The following is a 14,724-nucleotide window of genomic DNA, read 5'->3' on the forward strand; positions in this document are numbered from 1 at the left end:
AAGAAATTGTCATCCAGAGTCTTTGAGCCGGGGCAGAAAGTTCTGCTATTTAATTCTAGGCTCAAATTATTCCCCGGGAAATTAAAATCCCGGTGGAGAGGTCCATATGTAATTACAAGTGTATCACCATATGGATACGTAGAACTTCAGGATAATGACTCTAACAAAAAGTTCATTGTTAATGGACAGAGAATTAAACATTATCTTGAAAGTAACTTCGAGCAAGAATGCTCGAAACTGAGACTTGATTAGAGCTCAGTGGTAGTCCAGCTAAAGACAATAAAGAAGCGCTTGCTGGGAGGCAACCCAGCCATTTACAAAGTTTATTTACTAATTAAATAAATTTCCTTTTTTTACAGGTATGTGTCCAAGTATCTTCAAAGGGTAAAAATAGCAATTGATTGAATTCACAGAGTTATAGGGAAGTTTGGAAGCTCACTGGCGTGAAAAAGCCAGTAAGAAACATTTTGGGCGTTGAACGCCCAAAAGAAGCACCCATTGGGCGTTCAACGCCAGTAAGGATAGCCATCTGGGCGTTAAACGCCAGAAAGGAGCATCTTCTGGGCGTTGAACGCCAGAAAGAAGCACCTTCTGGGCGTTTAACGCCAGATTGTTAGCATCCTGGGCGTTCAGAAAAACGCCCAGTGACAAAGGACTTCCTGGCGTTCAACGCCAGAAAGAAGCATCAGTTGGGCATTGAATGCCCAGGAGAAGCAGCATTTGGGCGTTAAACGCCCAAAACATGCATCGTTTGGGCGTTTAACGCCAGGATGGTAGGGAGGAGGTAAAATTCATTTTTCTTTACAATCTTTCTAAATTTTTATGTTTCAATTCATGATTTCTTGCATAAACATGTTTCAAAATGTCATCCTTCAAAATCAAATTAGTTTTCTAAGAACCCTAATTTCTAAAATCCCTTTTTCAAAAATATCAAATGTATCTTAATTCATAAACACAAATCTTTTTCCAATCCAATTCTTTTTCAAATCTTTTTAATTTCTTCTCATATCTTTTTCAACTCATCTTATCTTTTTTTCGAAACTGCCTCTCCTTCTACTCCTCTCCTTTCCTTTCTTTTGCTTGAGGACAAGCAAACCTCTAAGTTTGGTGTGATTTGCCATGATCACTGAGCTAAAACTCATTAAGATCATGGCACCTAAGAGAACAGGAAGAGCAAGGATGTGAACTTAAGGGAGCTGAAGCGTCAGAAATTAATTCTTGAAGGCACCCCACAGACTAGAGGAACATCCACTTCCCAAAATACAGGTTGTTAAGTTCTAATTCTAGCTTTAACTCTGTGATAGTATTATTATAGGATTTTACCTTAGAAGTTATATAGGAGTAGTAGTAATTAGCATATCTATTTTGGCTTTATTTCCAATTAAGTTATAACTTATTTTTCTCATCATCATCAAACATGAATAAAATAGTAGATTTGTAGAATAAAGAGGCAATTTAATTTTTTTCGAGTTCTTAATAAGGAAAATTCTAATTATTTATATGTGGTGGCAATACTTTTTTCTTCTGAATGAATGCCTGAACAGTGCATATTTTTGATATTGAATTTTATGAATGTTAAAATTGTTGGCTCCTGAAAGAATGATGAACAAGAGAAATGTTATTGATGATCTGAAAAATCATGAAATTGATTCTTGAAGCAAGAAAAAGCAGTGAAAAAAAAAATTTCTTGCGAAAAAAAAAATGCCAAAAAGAGAGAAAGAAAAAGCAAGCAGAAAAAGCCAATAGCCCTTAAAACCAAAAGGCAAGGGTAAAAAGGATCCAAGGCTTTGAGCATTAATGGATAGGAGGGCCCAAGGAAATAAATCCAGGCCTAAGCGGCTAAATCAAGCTGTCCCTAACCATGTGCTTGTGGCATGCAGGTCCAAGTGAAAAGCTTGAGACTGAGTGGTTAAAGTCGTGATCCAAAGCAAAAGAGTGTGCTTAAGAACTCTGGACACCTCTAATTGGGGACTCTAGCAAAGCTGAGTCACAATCTGAAAAGGTTCACCCAATTATGTGTCTGTGGCATTTATGTATCCGGTGGTAATACTGGAAAACAAAGTGCTTAGGGCCACGGCCAAGACTCATAAAGTAGCTATGTTCAAGAATCAACATACTAAATTAGGAGAATCAAGAATACTATCTGAATTCTGAGTTCCTATGGATGCCAACCATTATGAATTTCAAAGGATAAAGTGAGATGCCAAAACTGTTCAGAAGCAAAAAGCTACTAGTCCCGCTCATCTAATTAGAATCTGAGCTTCACTTGAAACTCTGAGATATTATTGTTTCTTAATTTCTTTTCATCCTATTTTATTTATCTAGTTGCTTGAGGACAAGCAACAGTTTAAGTTTGGTGTTGTGATGAGCGGATATTTTATACGCTTTTTGGGGGTAATTTCATGTAGATTTTAGTATGTTCTAATTGGTTTTTAGTTAAATATTATTAGTTTTTAAGCAAAAATCATATTTCTGGACTTTACTATGAGCTTGTGTATTTTTCTGTGATTTCAGGTATTTTCTGGCTGAAATTGAGGGAGCTGAGCAAAAATCTGACTTAGGCTGAAAAAGGACTGCTGATGCTGTTGGATCCTGATCTCCCTGCACTCGAAATGGATTTTCTGGAAAGTAGACATCCAGGGCTTTCCAGCAATATATAATAGTCCATACTTTGAGCGAGGATAGATGACGTAACTTGGCGTTGAACGCCAAGTACATGCTGCTGTCTGGAGTTAAACGCCAGAAACACGTCATGATCCGGAGTTGAACGCCCAAAACACGTCATAACTTGGAGTTCAACTCCAAGAAAAGCCTCAACTCGTGGATAGCTTTAGTCTCAGCCCCAGCACACACCAAGTGGGCCCCAGAAGTGGATTTCTGCACCAAATATCTTAGTTTACTCATATTCTGTAAACCTAGGTTACTAGTTTACTATTTAAACAACTTTTAGAGAATTATTTTGTATCTCATGACATTTTCAGATCTGAATTACATACTTTTTGATGGCATGAGTCTCTAAACTCCATTGTTGGGGGTGAGGAGCTCTGCAGCGTCTCGATGAATTAATACAATTCCTTTATTTTCCATTCAAACACGCTTGTTCTTATCTAAGATGTTCATTCGCGCTTAATTATGAAGAAGGTGATGATCCGTGACACTCATCACCTTCCTCAATCCATGAACGTGTGTCTGACAACCACCTCCATTCTACATTAGATTGAATGAGTATCTCTTAGATTCCTTAATCAGAATCTTCGTGGTATAAGCCGGATTGATGGCGGCATTCATGAGAATCCGGAAAGTCTAAACCTTGTCTGTGGTATGCCGAGTAGGATTCTGGGATTGAATGACTGTGACGAGCTTCAAACTCCTGAAGGCTGGGCGTTAGTGACAAACGCAAAAGAATCAATGGATTCTATTCCAACCTGATTGAGAACCGACAGATGATTAGCCGTGCTGTGACAGAGCATAGGAACGTTTTCACTGAGAGGATGGGAAGTAGCCATTGACAACGGTGACACCCTACATAGAGCTTGCCATGGAAGGGATCTTGCGTGTGGGAAGAGGATTTCAAGGAAAAGTAGAAATTCAAAGGACAAAGCATCTCCAAAACTCTAACATGTTTCTCATTACTGCACACCAAGTAACAATTTGATTCTCTCTTATTTTTCTAATAATTTTAAACACTTTGACTTCTTACAATTAAATCCAAATAATCTTATTGGCCTCCTGACTAAGATTAATAAAATAAATATAGCTTGCTTCAAACCAATAATCTCCGTGGGATCGACCCTTACTCACGTAAGGTATTACTTGGACGACCCAGTGCACTTGCTGGTAAGTTGTGCGGATCACAAATTCGTGCACCAGTAGGGTTCGGCCATTATGGGTGGGTTTGGGAGGGAAAGTGGTTTGAATTTGAATGGTGAGGTAGGTGGGATTTTATGAAGGATGGATGTAAGTGGTGAAGAGAAAGATGGGATTTGATAGGTGAAGGGTTTTTGGGGAAGAGTGGTTGAGGTGATTGGTGAATGGGTGAAGAAGAGAGAAGGTGGTGGGGTAGGTGGGGATCCTGTGGGGTCCACAGATCTTGAGGTGTCAAGGAAAAGTCATCCCTGCACCAAGTGGCATGCAAAAATGCACTTCATGCCAATTCTGGCGTTAAACGCCGGGCTGGTGCCCATTTCTGGCGTTTAACGCCAGCTTCTTGCCCTTTTCTGGCGTTTAACGCCAGTCTGGTGCCCCTTTCTGGCGTTAAACGCCCAGAATGGTGCCAGACTGGGCGTTAAACGCCCATTTGCTAGCTTCACTGGCGTTTAAACGCCAGCAAGTTCTCCTCCAGGGTGTGCTATTTTTCTTTCTGTTTTTCATTCTTTTTTTTCTTTTTCAATTGATTTTGTGACTTCTCATGATCATCAACCTATAGAAAACATAAAATAACAAAGGAAAATAGAAAATTATAGCATTGGGTTGCCTCCCAACAAGCGCTTCTTTAATGTCAGTAGCTTGACAGAGGGCTCTCATGGAGCCTCACAGATACTCAGAGCAATGTTGGAACCTCCCAACACCAAACTTAGAGTTTGAATGTGGGGGTTCAACACTAAACTTAGAATTTGGTTGTGGCCTCCCAACATCAAACTTAGAGTTTGACTGTGGGGGCTCTGTTTGACTCTGATTTGAGAGAAGGTCTTCATGCTTCCTCTCCATGGTGACAGAGGGATATCCTTGAGCCTTAAACACAAAGGATTCTTCATTCACTTGAATGATCAGTTGACCTCTGTCCACATCAATCACAGTCTTTGCTGTGGCTAGGAAGGGTCTGCCAAGGATGATGGATTCATCCATGCACTTCCCAGTCTCTAGGACTATGAAATCAGTAGGGATGTAATGGTCTTCAACCTTTACCAGAACATCCTCTACAAGTCCATAAGCTTGTTTTCTTGAATTGTCTGCCATCTCTAGTGAGATTCTTGCAGCTTGCACCTCAAAGATCCCTAGCTTCTCCATTACAGAGAGAGGCATGAGGTTTATACTTGACCCTAAGTCACACAGAGCCTTCTTGAAGGTCATGGTGCCTATGGTACAAGGTATTGAAAACTTCCCAGGATCTTGTCTCTTTTGAGGTAATTTCTGCCTAGATAAGTCATCCAGTTCTTTGGTGAGCAAAGGGGATTCATCTTCCCAAGTCTCATTACCAAATAACTTGTCATTTAGCTTCATGATTGCTCCAAGGTATTTAGTAACTTGCTCTTCAGTGACATACTCATCCTCTTCAGAGGAAGAATACTCATCAGAGCTCATGAATGGCAGAAGTAAATCCATTGGAATCTCTATGGTCTCAGTGTGAGCCTCAGATTCCCATGGTTCCTCATTAGGGAACTCAGTGGAGGCCAGTGGACGTCCATTGAGGTCTTCCTCAGTGGCGTTCACTGCCTCTTCATCCTCTCCAAGTTCGGCCATGTTGATGGCCTTGCACTCTCCTTTTGGATTTTCTTCTGTATTGCTTGGAAGAGTACTAGGAGGGAGTTCAGTAATCTTCTTGCTCAGCTGTCCCATTTGTGCCTCCAAATTCCTAATGGAGGACCTTGTTTCAGTCATGAAACTTTGAGTGGTTTTGATCAGATCAGAGACCATGGTTGCTAAGTCAGAGTGGTTCTGCTTAGAATTCTGTTGCTGAGAAGATGATGGAAAAGGCTTGCCATTGCTAAACCTGTTTCTTCCACCATTATTGTTGTTGAAACCTTCTTGAGGTCTCTGTTGATTCTTCCATGAGAAATTTGGATGATTTCTCCATGAAGAATTATAGGTGTTTCCATAGGGTTCTCCCATGTAATTCACCTCTTCCATTGAAGGGTTCTCAGGATCATAAGCTTCTTCTTCAGATGAAGCATCCTTAGTACTGCCTGGTGCATTTTGCATTCCAGACAGACTTTGAGAAATCAAATTGACTTGCTGAGTCAATATTTTGTTCTGAGCCAGTATGGCATTCAGAGTATCAATCTCAAGAACTCCTTTCTTCTGATTCGTCCCATTGTTCACAGGATTCCTTTCAGAAGTGTACATGAATTGGTTATTTGCAACCATTTCAATTAGTTCTTGAGCTTCTGTAGGCGTCTTCTTCAGATGAAGAGATCCTCCAGCAGAGCTATCCAAAGACATCTTGGATAGTTCAGACAGATCATCATAGAAAATACCTATGATGCTCCATTCAGAAAGCATGTCAGAGGGACATTTTCTGATCAATTGTTTGTATCTTTCCCAAGCTTCATAGAGGGATTCACCTTCCTTCTGTCTGAAGGTTTGGACTTCCACTCTAAGCTTACTCAATTTTTGAGGTGGAAAGAACTTTGCCAAGAAGGCATTGACTAGCTTTTCCCAAGAGTTCAGGCTGTCTTTAGGTTGTAAGTCCAACCATATTCTAGCTCTGTCTCTTACAGCAAAAGGGAATAGCATAAGTCTGTAGACCTCAGGGCCAACCCCATTAGTCTTGACAGTGTCACAGATTTGCAAGAATTCAGCTAAAAACTGATGAGGATCTTCCAGTGGAAGTCCATGGAACTTGCAATTCTGTTGCATTAGAGAAACTAATTGAGGCTTAAGCTCAAAGTTGTTTGCTCCAATGGCAGGGGGATAGAGATGCTTCTCCCATAGAAGTCGGGAGTAGGTGCAGTAAAGTCACCCAGCACCTTCCTTGCATTGTTGGCATTGTTGTTGTTTTCGGCTGCCATGGGTTCTTCTTCTTTGAAGATTTCTGTTAGGTCCTTTCAGGTTCAGGGTCAGCCTCAACAAGAATGCTTTTGTCTTTGCTCCTGCTCATATGAAAGAGAGGAGAACAAGAAAATATGGAATCCTCTATGTCACAGTATAGAGATTCCTTGAGGTGTCAGAGGAACAGAAAAATAGAAGGAAGAGGTAGAATAATTCGAACTTAGTGAGATAGAGTTCGAATTGTGCATTGAGGAGGAGTGGTACTCCATAAATAGAAGGATGTGAGAAAAGGGGAAGGGATTTTTCGAAAATTAAAAAAAGATTTTAAAATCATTTTGAAAAAGATTTTGAAGTTAGAAATCAAAAAGATATGATTGAAAACTATTTTTGAAAAAGATGTGATTAAGAAGATATGATTTGAAAAACAATTTGAAAAGATTTGCTTTTAAAAATTAATGACTTGGCTAACAAGAAAAGATATGATTCAAACATTAAACCTTTCTCAACAGAAAAGGCAACATACTTGAAATGTTGAATCAAATCATTAATTGTTAGCAAGTATTTTTGAAAAAGGAAAGAAATTGATTTTGAAAAAGATTTGATTGAAAAGATATGATTTGAAAAAGATTTGATTTTGAAAAACTTTGAAAACTTGAAAAAAATTTGCATTGAAAACAGAATCTTCCCTCTTGTGCCATCCTGGCGTTAAACGCCCAGAATGGTGCACATTCTGGCGTTTAACGCCCAATGCACTACCTTTTTGGGCGTTAAACGCCCAGCCAGGCAGCCTGGCTGGCGTTTAAACGCCAGTTTTTCCTTCTTCACTGGGCATTTTGAACGCCCAGCTTTTTCTGTATAATTCCTCTGCTGCATGTACTGAATCTTCAGTTCCCTGTATTATTGACTTGAAAACAGAACCAAGATCAAATAAACAATGCATGCAAGACACCAAACTTAAAATGAGACACTGGACTCAAACAAGAAACATAAAATATTTTTGGTTTTTATTGATTTTGTAATTTTTTTGGATTTTTTCGAAAATTAAGTGGAAAAAGAAAATAAAGGTATCAAAATTCTTAATGAGAATTCTAGGAATCATGCAATATTAGTCTAAAGCTTCAGTCTAAAGGAATTAGACATGAATAGCCAAGCTTCAAATTGATGATAATCAATCAGCTTTGGTGATGATAAGAACATCACCTTGAAACACTAGAATTCATTCTTAAGAACTCTGAAAAATACCTAATCTAAGCAACAAGATGAACCGTCAGTTGTCCATACTCGAAACAATCCCCGGCAACGGCGCCAAAAACTTGGTGCACGAAATTGTGATCATCAATGGCGCCATCAACATGGTACGCACAATTGCAATCTCAACTCTTTATCACAACTTCGCACTACTAACCAGCAAGTGTACTGGGTCGTCCAAGTAATAAACCTTACGCGAGTAAGGGTCGATCCCACAGAGATTGTTGGTATGAAGCAAGCTATGGTCACCTTGTAAATCTTAGTCAGGCAGACTCAAATGGGTATAGATGATGAATAAAACATAAAGATAAAGATAGAGATACTTATGTAATTCATTGGTGAGAACTTCAGATAAGCGTATGAAGATGCTTTGTCCCTTCTGTCTCTCTGCTTTCCTACTGTCTTCATCCAATCCTTCTTACTCCTTTCCATGGCAAGCTGTATGCAAGGGTTTCACCGTTGTCAGTGGCTACCTCCCATCCTCTCAGTGGAAATGTTCAACGCACCCTGTCACGGCACGGCTATCCAGCTGTCGGTTCTCGATCATGTCGGAATAGAATCCAGTGATTCTTTTGCGTCTGTCACTAACGCCCCACAATCGCGAGTTTGAAGCTCGTCACAGTCATTCAATCATTGAATCCTACTCAGAATACCACAGACAAGGTTTAGACCTTCCGGATTCTCTTGAATGCCGCCATCAATTCTAGCTTATACCACGAAGATTCCGGTTAAGAAAATCCAAGAGATAGACATTAGAGCCTCGTTTGCTTGTAGAACGGAGGTGGTTGTCAGTCACTCGTTCATAAGTGAGAATGATGATGAGCATCACATAATCATCACATTCATCAAGTTCTTGAGAGCGAATGAATATCTTGGAATAAGAACAAGCCGAATTGAATAGAAGAACAATAGTAATTGCATTAATACTCGAGGTACAGCAGAGCTCCACACCTTAATCTATGGTGTGTAGAAACTCCACCGTTGAAAATACATAAGAACAAGGTCTAGGCATGGCCGTGAGGCCAGCCTCCCAATGATCTAAGATCTAGAGTGATCAAAAGATGAAAAATACAATAGCAAAAGGTCCTATTTATAGGGAGCTAGAAGCTTAAGAATTACAAAGATGAGTAAATGACATAAAAATCTACTTCCGGGCCCACTTGGTGTGTGCTTGGGCTGAGCATTGAAGCATTTTCGTGTAGAGACTTTTTTTGGAGTTAAATGCCAGCTTTTGTGCCAGTTTGGGCGTTTAACTCCCACTTTGGTGCCAGTTCCGGCGTTTAACGCTAGGAATTCTGAAGGTGAGTTTGAACGCCGGTTTGGGCCATCAAATCTTGGGAAAAGTATGGACTATCATATATTGCTGGAAAGCCCAGGATGTATACTTTCCAACGCCGTTGAGAGCGCGCCAATTGGGCTTCTGTAGCTCCAGAAAATCTACTTCGAGTGCAGGGAGGTCAGAATCCAACAGCATCTGCAGTCCTTTTCAGTCTCTGAATCAGATTTTTGCTCAGGTCCCTCAATTTCAGCCAGAAAATACCTGAAATCACAGAAAAACACACAAACTCATAGTAAAGTCCAGAAAAGTGAATTTTAACTAAAAACTAATAAAAATATACTAAAAACTAACTAAATCCTACTGAAAACATACTAAAAATAATGCCAAAAAGCGTATAAATTATCCGCTCATCAGGTGTCAAGGATTTACATCCCTGCACCAATTGGGCATGTAAATCGCCTTTCCATGCAATTCTGGCATTTAAACGCCGAAGTGATGCATGTTTTGGGCGTTCAACGCCTATGTGCAGCATGTTTCTGGCGTTGAACGCCAGTTCCATGCTTGTTTCTGGCGTTCAGCGCCAGCTCTCCTCAGGGTGCATTCCTGGCATTTGAACGCCGGGATGTTGCTTGTTTCTAGCATTTAGCGCCAGATCCATGTTCTGTTCTGGCATTGAACGCCAGCCAGATGCTCCTTACTGGCGTTTAAACACCAGTAAGTCCTTCCTCCAGGGTGTGATTTTTCTTCTGCTATTTTTGATTCTGTTTTTGATTTTAATATTTTTTTCGTGACTCCACATGATCATGAACCTAATAAAACATAAAAGAACAATGAAAATAAAATAAAATTAGATAAATAAAAATTGGGTTGCCTCCCAATAAGCGCTTCTTTAATGTCAATAGCTTGACAGTGGGCTCTCATGGAGCCTCACAGGTGATCAGGTCAATGTTGTATAGTCCCAACACCAAACTTAGAGTTTGGTTTTGGGGATTCAACACCAAACTTAGAGTTTGGTTGTGGCCTCCTAACACTAAACTTAGAGTTTAATTGTGGGGGCTCTGTTTGACTCTGTACTGAGAGAAGCTCTGCATGCTTACTCTCCCTTGTTATAGAAGGATAACCGTGTGCCTTAAACACAAGGTAGTCCCCATTCAATTGAAGGACTAATTCTCCTCTGTTAACATCTATCACAGCTTCTGCTGTGGCTAGGAAAGGTCTTCCAAGGATGATGCATTCATCCTCCTCCTTCCTAGTGTCTAAGATTATGAAATCAGCAGGAATGTAAAGGCCTTTAACCTTTACCAACATGTCCTCTACTAATCCATAAGCTTGTCTTACTGACTTGTCTGCCAATTGTAATGAGAATAAGGCAGGTTGTACCTCAATGATCCCCAACTTCTCCATTACAGAGAGTGGCATAAGATTTATGCCTGACCCTAGGTCACACAGAGCTTTTTCAAAGGTCATGGTGCCTATGGTACAGGGTATTAAGAATTTCCCAGGATCTTGTTTCTTTTGAGGTAAAGTTTGCTGAACCCATGTATCAAGTTCACTAATGAGCAAGGGAGGTTCACCTTCCCAAGTCTCATTACCAAATAACTTGGCATTCAGCTTCATGGTGGCTCCTAGATATTGAGCAACTTGCTCTCCAGTTACATCTTCATCCTCTTCAGAGGAAGAATAATCTTCAGAGCTCATGAATGGCAAAAGGAGATTTAATGGAATCTCTATGGTCTCTATATGAGCCTCAGATTCCTTTGGATCCTCAATAGGGAACTCCTTCCTGCTTGAGAGACGTCCCATGAGATCTTCCTCATTGGGATTCGCGTCCTCTCCCTCCTCCTTGCATTCGGCCATATTGATTATATAAATGGCCTTGCACTCTCTTTTTGGATTTTCTTCAGTATTGCTTGGGAGAGTACTAGGAGGGGTTTAGTAATTTTCTTACTCAGTTGGCCCACTTGTGCCTCCAGATTTCTGATGGAGGACCTTATTTCATTCATGAAACTTAAAGTGGCCTTAGACAGATCAGAGACTAAGTTTGCTAAGTTAGAGGTATTCTGTTCATAATTCTCTGTCTGTTGCTGAGAAGATGATGGATAAGGCTTGATATTGCTGAGCCGATTTCTTCCACCATTATTAAAGCCTTGTTGAGGCTTTTGTTGATCCTTCCATGAGAAATTCGGATGATTTCTCCATGATGAATTATAGGTGTTTCCATAAGGTTCACCCATGTAATTTACCTTTGCCATTGTAGGGTTTTCAGGATCATAAGCTTCTTCTTCAGAAGATGCCTCTTTAGTACTGCTGGATGCATTTTGCCATCCATTCAGACTTTGAGAAATCATGTTGACTTGCTGAGTCAACACTTTGTTCTGAGCCAATATGGCATTTAGAGCATCAATTTCAAGAACTCCCTTCCTCTGAGGCGTCCCATTATTCACGGAATTCCTCTCAGAAGTATACATGAATTGGTTATTTACAACCATGTCAATAAGTTCCTGAGCTTCTGCAGGCATTTTCTTTAGGTGAATGGATCCACCTACAGAGTGGTCCAATGACATCTTGAAAAACTCAGATAAACCATAATAGAATATATCTAATATGGTCCACTCTGAAAACATGTCAGAAGGACACTTTTTGGTCATCTGCTTGTATCTTTCCCAAGCTTCATAGAGGGATTCACCATCTTTTTGCTTGAAGGTCTGAACATCCACTCTAAGCTTGCTCAGCTTTTGAAGAGGAAAGAATTTATCCAAGAAGGCCATGACCAGCTTATCCCAAGAGTCCATGCTATCTTTAGGTTGTGAGTCCAACCATGTTCTAGCTCTGTCTCTTACAGCAAAAGGGAAAAGCATGAGCTTATAGACTTTAGGATCTACTCCATTCATCTTAACAGTCTCACAAATCTGCAACTCAGTTAAAAACTGGTAAGGATCTTCAGATGGAAGTCCATGAAACTTGCAGTTCTGTTGCATTAAAGCAACTAATTGAGGTTTCAGCTTAAAATTGTTTGCTCCATTGGCAGGAATTGAGATGCTTCTTCCATCAAACTTGGACATGGGTTTAGTAAAATCACCAAGCATCCTCCTTGCATTATTATTGTTGAGTTCGGCTGCCATCTCCTTCTCTTGTTCGAAAATTTCAGAAAGGTTGCCTCTGGATTGTTGTAATTTAGCTTCTCTTAGTTTCCTCTTCAAAGTCCTTTCAGGTTCAGGATCAGCTTCAACAAGAGTGCTTTTTTCCTTGTTCCTGCTCATATGAAAGAGGAGAGAACAAGAAAAGAAGAGGAATTCTCTAATCTGAGCAACAAGATGAACCGTTAGTTGTCCATACTCGAACAATCCACGGCAACGGCGCCAAAGACTTGGTGGGCAAAATTGTGATCATCAACAATGGCTCCAAAGGCTTGGTGCTCTCAAACGTGAATCACACTTTATCACAACTCCATACAACTAACTAGCAAGTGTACTGGGTCGCCCAAGTAATACCTTACGTGAGTAAGGGTCGATCCCACAGAGATTGTTGGTATGAAGCAAGCTATGGTCACCTTGTAAATCCCAGTCAGGCGGATTTAAATGGATTAAGAGATTATTGGTTTAAATAATGATAATAAAATAAATAGAAAATAAAGATAAAGTTACTCATGTAATTCAATGGTGGGAATTTCAGATAGGTGTATGGAGGTGCTGTGTTCCTTCTGAATTTTTGCTTTTCTACTTCTTCTTTCCAGTTTTTTTATCACTCTTTTCTATGGCAAGCTGTATGTAGGGCATCACCGTTGTCAACGGCTACATCCCATCCTCTCAGTGAAAATGGTCCAAATGCTCTGTCACAGCACGGCTAATCATTTGTCGGTTCTCAATCAGGTTGGAATAGAATCCAGTGATTCTTTTGCGTCTGTCACTAACGCCCAGCCTTAATGAGTTTGAAGCTCGTCACATTCATTCAATCCCGGAATCCTACTCGGAATACCACAGACAAGGTTAGAATTTCCAGATTCCATTGAGTGCCGCCATCAATTCTAGCTTATACCACGAAGATTCTGATTAAGGAATCCAAGAGATAGTGCCCGGTCTAAGGTAGAACGGAAGTGGTTGTCAATCACGCGCGTTCATAGGTGAGAATGATGATGAGTGTCACGGATCATCACATTCATCAAGTTGAAGTGCAACGAATATCTTAGAACAGGAATAACTCGAATTGAATAGAAAATAGTAGTAATCGCATTGAAACTTGAGGTACAGCAGAGCTCCACACCCTTAATATATGGTGTGTAGAAACTCCACCGTTGAAAATACATAAGTGATGAAGGTTCAGGCATGGCCGAGAGGCCAGCCCCCAAAACGTGATCACAGGATCAAAAATACAATCCAGGATGAAAATACAATAGTAGAAAGTCCTATTTATACTAGACTAGCTACTAAGGTTTACAGAAGTAAGTAATTGATGCAGAAATCTACTTCCAGGGCCCACTTGGTGTGTGCTTGGGCTGAGCTTGATCTATCCACGAGCTGAGGCTTCTCTTGGAGTTGAACGCCAAGTTGTAACTTGTTTTGGGCGTTCAACTCTGGTTCGTGACGTGTTTCTGGTGTTTGACTCCAGAATGCAGCATGGAACTGGCGTTGAGTGCCAGTTTACGTCGTCTAATTACAAATAAAATATAGACTATTATATATTTTTGGAAATCTCTGGATGTCTACTTTCCAACGCCATTGAGAGCGCGCCATTTGAAATTTTGTAGCTCCAGAAAATCCATTTTGAGTGCAAGGAGGTCAGATTCCAACAGCATCAGCAGTCCTTTATCAGCCTCCTATCAGAGTTTTGCTCAGGTCCCTCAATTTTAGCCAGAAAATACCTAAAATAAAAAAAATCACACAAACTCATAGTAAAGTCCAGAAATGTGAATTTAGCATAAAAACTAATGAAAACATCCCTAAAAGAAACTAGATCATACTAAAAACTACCTAAAAACAATGCCAAAAAGCGTATAAATTATCCGCTCATCAGGAGTCTTCTTCTTGGATGATAAAACTATTAGCCGTGTTTCAATTAGTTTTTCTTTGCCGTTTTCACTTCTGAACATGTGGTTCAATGCTGCTCCTTAATTGGTTTGATAGGAAATCTTAGTTTGTATTTTTATTTTTCGTTTTTCATTTTTATTTTTAGTATTTTTAACTTTTTAAAATTGTACCGATAATAAAAATAGAAAATAGAATAATTTTATTGTTTTTAACTTTTTTTCTAAAATTCTAAAAATAAAACATTCAAGATAAAAAACAAAAAATGAAAATACTACTAAACCCAAGCCAAACTCTTTATTCTTATTATTTATTTTTCAAATATTGGAGGACTCGAACCTTGACTTCTTAACTGAGTATGGAGAGACTATGCCATTTGAGGTATAGCTCGTTAGCTTTATTATTCTTGTTATCATGGCAATGCAATTTGCGGTTTGATCTTAATTTTGACATAGCATAATGTTTATT

General features: G+C 39.7%; 2 non-coding genes across 2 annotated transcripts; both read left to right on the plus strand.

Annotated features, from left to right (window-relative positions):
* The first annotated feature begins 6,213 nt into the window (after nt 1-6,213).
* Nucleotides 6,214-6,321, plus strand: LOC130949973 (small nucleolar RNA R71). The gene has a single exon (XR_009073498.1). It is a non-coding gene; the product is annotated as a small nucleolar RNA R71 (small nucleolar RNA).
* Nucleotides 6,322-11,857: 5,536 nt separating this feature from the next.
* On the plus strand, nt 11,858-11,961 carry LOC130953629 (small nucleolar RNA R71). The gene has a single exon (XR_009075796.1). It is a non-coding gene; the product is annotated as a small nucleolar RNA R71 (small nucleolar RNA).
* The last annotated feature ends 2,763 nt before the right edge of the window (nt 11,962-14,724 follow it).

Source organism: Arachis stenosperma, chromosome 1 (genome assembly GCF_014773155.1).
Source record: "Arachis stenosperma cultivar V10309 chromosome 1, arast.V10309.gnm1.PFL2, whole genome shotgun sequence".
Taxonomy (NCBI): Eukaryota; Viridiplantae; Streptophyta; class Magnoliopsida; order Fabales; family Fabaceae; genus Arachis; species Arachis stenosperma.